This window comes from Phycodurus eques, chromosome 13, assembly GCF_024500275.1.
Source record: "Phycodurus eques isolate BA_2022a chromosome 13, UOR_Pequ_1.1, whole genome shotgun sequence".
In the NCBI taxonomy this organism is placed as follows: Eukaryota; Metazoa; Chordata; class Actinopteri; order Syngnathiformes; family Syngnathidae; genus Phycodurus; species Phycodurus eques.
In genome coordinates, this window is record NC_084537.1 from 2,557,192 (window position 1) to 2,563,191 (window position 6,000).

The following is a 6,000-nucleotide window of genomic DNA, read 5'->3' on the forward strand; positions in this document are numbered from 1 at the left end:
CGCTAAACCGGAAGCAACGCAGGCGTCGCTTCGACGAATTTATTTCTTAAATAAATTACATTTTATCCAAAAATCAATATACCCTACAATAGGTTTCGGGATGGAACATACAGTGCCACTAAATCAGCGAGATTCGAGGGTGGTAAGCCATGTAATATTTTATGAGAAAGTAACAGGACCTTAAAATTGCATCTCAAGTGGACCTGGACTCAATGCAAGTTGGCCAGCATCGGAGTAATATGATTGAACGTTGTCGTCCCCGTTAAAAGTCTTGCAGCAGCGTTTTGTACTAACTGCAGGATTTTAATACTACACATGGGAAGACCAGAAAGCAGCACGTTATAATCGTCGAGGCGAGATGTAATAAATGCATGGACTATGATCTCCGCAACACTAGCGGATAGGATGGGCCATATCTAAGCGATATCGCAAAGATGAAAAGAAAACATAGTTCTGGTAATATTCTTAATGTGTAATTGACTAGAGCAAAGTGTCTGCAGTGATGCAGACTCTGTATTTGTTTGCCGTGGTAAAGGAGCTGAGCCAAAAGCCAAAGCTCTCAATTTACCGGTCGATCTACGTTCTTACCCTGACCTATGCTCGTGAACTCTGGGTCATGACCAAAAGAACGAGATCCCGCATACAAGCGGCCGAAACGGGTTTCCTCTGCGCGGTGTCCTGGCTCATCCTTAGAGAGAGGGTGAGAAGCTTGAGCATCCGGGAGGGACTCAGAGTCAAGCCACTGCTCTGCCGTATTGAGAGGATACAGATGAGGTGCCTTGGGCATCTGGTTAGGATGCCCCCTAGACGCCTGCCTGGTGTGGTTTCAGCGCACCTTCCACTGGGAGGAGGCCCCAGGGGCTACCCTGGACACACTGGAGAGACTGTCTCCCAGCTGGCCTAGGAATTTCTTGGGATCCCTACGGAAGAGCTGGACAAAGTAGCTGTGGAAAGGGAAGTCTCGGCTTCCCTGCTTAAGCTGCTGCCCCCACAGCCTGTCCCCAGATAAATGAAAGAAAATGGATGGCTGGATGGATCTTCATATAAGTTATTCCACGTTAAATACACCCATGTTACCCTTTCGGGCTGTGCCCGGCCGGGCCCCATGGGTGCAGACCCGGCCACCAGGCGCTCGCCTTCGAGCCCCACCACCAGGCCTGGCTCCAGAGGGGGGCCCCGGTGACCCGCGTCCGGGCAAGAGAAAACCAAGTCCATCATCATAAGGGGTATTTGAGCCGTGCTTTGTCTGGTCCCTCACCTAGGACCTGTTTGTCACGGGTGACCCTGCCAGGGGCATAAAGTCCTAGCCAATTTAGCTCATAGGATCATTGGGACACACAAACCCCTCCACCACGATAAGTTGACGGCTCAAGGAGGGGGGACCTATAGAAGTAATAAACGAAAACAATCATCACATCAGTGCAATTTGTTTTTAACTTGTTAATCTCCATAAACACTGTAACTTGTAACTTGTTTTCACTTCAGTGAGAATAATCCAGTCTGATTTGGGCTTGAACAAGGGCGTTGAAATCTGGCTGAATGTCTGAGGTGGCTTTGCGAAGGACAGCTGAGAGGTTGTCATCAGTGATTAGAGGATCTGTGTTTGGATTTATTGAACTTCATCACTGAGAATGTCTGTTCACATATGTAAGTTGATCCAAAGAGGGCTATAATCTTCTGAGCATGGCTTCTCAGGTGTGGAAAGCTCTCCTCTTTGAGGGGTGAGACTGTCCTGACGCGCTCTGCCAGAAGTGTGTCAGACTGCAGGTCGATGAGTTCCATCTGAACATCACTTGGTGCATTATCCACACTGCAGTGTACAGGAGAAGAAACCATGTGTATTTCACTCTCAACTGTTTTGAAATCTTGAAATCGCCTTGAAAACTCCCCATGCAGTGCTTCTAACATGAATGAGTACTTGTGGAGGTGATCAGCTGATCTTGTTGCTTCCTTTAGTGTTGGCAAGTGGGTGAGAATGTTGTTCTCCACAACCTTCTAATGAAAGCCTTCACTGCACTGTACATTTCATGAACAAAAAGGCCCTTGCATTGCAGTTTGACATTTAGTTCATTCAACAGTGCACTCACATCCACAAGAAATCCAATGTCTGCCACCCAGTCTTCATCTGAAAGCTCTGGGATGTCATGTCCTTTCTTCACACAGAAATCCTGAATCTGGTGTCTCAGATCCCAGATACTTTTCAGTACTTTGCCTTGGCTGAGCCACCTGACAGCACAGTGATAGCTTATGTCACCATGTTCTGGCTCATCAACAAACTGTCTGTGATTTAATGCTCTCGGTCTGATGAAATTAACTATTCTAGTTACAGCATCAACAAAATGCAGCCCTATGGGGGGCACAAGTCAAAGTGCAAACTGTAGGCCGGTCCCAAGCCCGGATAAATGCAGAGGGTTGCGTCAGGAAGGGCATCCGGCTTAAAACTTTGCCAAACAAATATGAGCGTTCATCCAAAGAATTCCATACCGGATCGGTCGTGGCCCGGGTTAACAACGTCCGCCACCGGCGCCGTCAACCTGCAGGGTGCCGTTGGAAATTCAGCTACTGTGGGTCGACGTCGAAGTTAAAGAAGAGGTGGAAAGCGGGTTCTTCGCCAAAAAGAGAAGAGGAAAGCACAGAGCCTAGAACTGAATGTGGGGACATTAAATGTTGGGACTGTGACAGGAAAATCTCTGGAGTTGGTTGACATGATGATTAGGAGAAAGGTTGATATATTGTGTGTCCAGGAGACCAGGTGGAAAGGCAGTAAGGCCAGATGTTTAGGGGCAGGGTTTAAATTATTTTACCATGGTTGTTGGATTTATCTTGCCCAACATTATAAAAAATAGACACAAAAGGAATGAAGACGCTGGTTTCTTTTTCTCATGAGGAGGGCGGATGGGAGATTGTTCAGATTACAGCCTCTCAACACGCTCTAAACAATCTCTCCCGTCGCTCCTGCATTTATTTGAAAATAGGGAGGTTTCTAAGTTTACAAGACACAGCACACTAAGGGGAGGGTTTAAAGGTGAAAACATGGCACCAACACCTGCCACGTCCCGGCCACGTCCTTCTCTCTGATGATTCCTGCTGAGTCATCTTCTTGAAGGCGAGACATCTTTCTTTCTAAAAATTGTCCATACTACTCATGCAAGCTAAGCAAATAAATGATAACTTCTACAATATATCCAACAATGGTGTAGATGGGAAGAGAAATGGAGTCGGGGTTATTTTAAAAGAAGAGTTGGCGAAGAATGTCTTGGAGGTGAAAAGAGTATCAGATTGAGTGATGAGGCTGAAATTTGAAATTGAGGGTGTTATGTGTAATGTGATTAGTGGCTATGCCCCACAGGTAGGATGTGACCAAGAGGTGAAAGAGAAATTCGGGAAGGAGCTAGACGAAGTAGTTCTGAGCATCCCAGCCAGAGAGAGAGTCGTAATTGGTGCAGATTGTAATGGACATGTTGGTGAAGGTAATAGGGGTGATGAAGAAGTGATTGGTAAGTACGGCATCCAGGAAAGGAACTTGGAGGGACAGATGGTGGTAGACTTTGCAACAAGGATGATTAGGAAGATTAGGAAGACAAAGCCAGAGAAGAGAACCATGTGGTGGAAGCTAAGACAGGACGAGTGTTGTGCAGCTTTTCGGGAAGAGTTGAGACAGGCTCTCGGTGGACGGGAGGAGCTTCCAGAAGACTGGACCACTGCAGCCAAGGTGATCAGAGAGGCAGGCAGGAGATTACTTGGTGTATCTTCTGGCAGGAAAGGAGAGAAGGAGACTTGGTGGTGGAACCCCACAGTACAGGAAATCATACAAGGAAAAAGGTTAGCTAAGAAGAAGTGGGACACTGAGAGGACCGAGGATAGGCGAAAGGAATACATTGAGATCCGACACAGGGCAAAGGTAGAGGTGGCAAAGGCCAAACAAGAGGCATATGATGACATGTATGGCAGGTTGGACACGAATGAAGGAGAAAATGATCTATACAGGCTGGCCAGACAGAGGGATAGAGATGGGAAGGATGTGCAGCAGGTTAGGGTGATTAAGGATAGAGATGGAAATATGTTGGCTGGTGCCAGCAGTGTGCTAGCTAGATGGAAAGAATACTTTGAGGAGTTGATGAATGAGGAAAATGAGAGAGAAGGGAGAGTAGAATTGGCAAGTGTGGTGGACCAGGAAGTGGACATGATTAGTAGGGGGGAAATTAGAAAGGCATTAAAGAGGATGAAAAATGGAAAGGCAGTTGGTCCTGATGACATTCCTGTCGAGGTATGGAAGCATCTAGGAGGGGTGGCTGTGGAGTTTTTGACCAGCTAGTTCAATAGAATTCTAGTGCGTGAGAAGATGCCTGAGGAATGGAGGAAAAGTGTACTGGTGCCCATTTTTAAGAACAAAGGTAATGTGCAGAGCAGTGGCAACTATAGAGGAATAAAGTTGATGAGCCACACAATGAAGTTATGGGAAAGAGTAGTGGAGGCTAGACTCAGGACAGAAGTGAGTATTTGCGAGCAACAGTATGGTTTCATGCCTAGAAAGAGTACCACAGATGCATTATTTGCCTTGAGGATGTTGATGGAAAAGTACAGAGGTCAGAAGGAGCTACTTTGTGTCTTTGTAGTTCTAGAGAAAGCCGATGACAGAGTACCCAGAGAGGAACTGTGGTACTGCATGCGGAAGTCTGGAGTGGCAGAGAAGTATGTTAGAATAATACAGGACATGTACGAGGGCAGCAGAACAGCGGTGTGGTGTGCTGTAGGTGTGACAGACGAATTTAAGGTGGAGGTGGGACTGCATCAGGGATCAACCCTGAAGCCCTTCCTTTTTGCAGTGGTGATGGATAGGCTGACACATGAGGTTTGACTGGAATCCCCGTGGACCTTGATGTTTGCAGATGACATTGTGATCTGCAATGAAAGCAGGTAGCAGCTGGAGGAACAGTTAGAAAGATGGAGGCATGCACTGGAAAGAAGAGGAATGAAGATTAGCCGAAGTAAGAGAATATATGTGCATGAATGAGAGGGGTGGTGGGGGAAGAGTGAGGCTACAGGGAGAATAGATAGCAAGGGTGGAGGACTTTAAATACTTGGGGTCAACCGTCCAGAGCAATGGTGAGTGTTGTCAGGAAGTGAAGAAACGGGTCCAAGCAGGTTGGAACGGGTGGAGGAAGGTGTCAGGTGTGTTATGTGACAGAAGAGTGTCTGCGAGGATGAAGGGCAAAGTTTAGAAAACAGTGGTGAGGCCAGCCATGATGTACGGATTAGAGACAGTGGCACTGAAGAGACAACAGGAAGCAGAGTTGGAGGTGGCGGAAATGAAGATGCTGAGGTTCGCTCTCGGAGTGACCAGGTTGGATAAAATTAGAAATTAGCTCATCAGAGGGACAGCCAAGCTTTAATGTTTTGGAGACAAAGTTAGAGAGAGCAGACTTTGATGGTTTGGACACGTCCCGAGGAGAAATAGTGAGTATATTGGTAGAAGGATGATGAAGATGGAGCTGCCAGGCAAGAAAGCAAGAGGAAGACCAGAGAGAAGGTTGATGGATGTCGTGAGGGAAGACATGATGGCAGTTGGTGTTCGAGAGGAGAATGCAGGAGATAGGCTTACATGGAAAAGGATGACGCGCTCTGGCGACCCCTAACGGGACAAGCCGAAAGGAAAAGAAGAGTTACAGCATCAACAACATGGTTAATTTTTAACACTGATTTACACAACACTTCCAGATGTATAAAATACAATGTAAGAATGTCAATTTCTGCACAGGGTTCATTTCTGTCACCTTATCCTGCACTCTCTTCAAAAGTCCAACATTTTTCCCAGTCAGATTTGGACAACCGTCCGTTGTCACACTGCCAGCTTGTCCCCCCGACTGTGAAGCATGGTGGTGGCAGCATCATGCTGTTGGGGTGTTTTTCAGCTGCAGGGACAGGACGACTGGTTGCAATCGAAGGAAAGATGAATGCTGCCAACTACAGTGATATCCTGGAAGAAAACCTTCTCCAGAG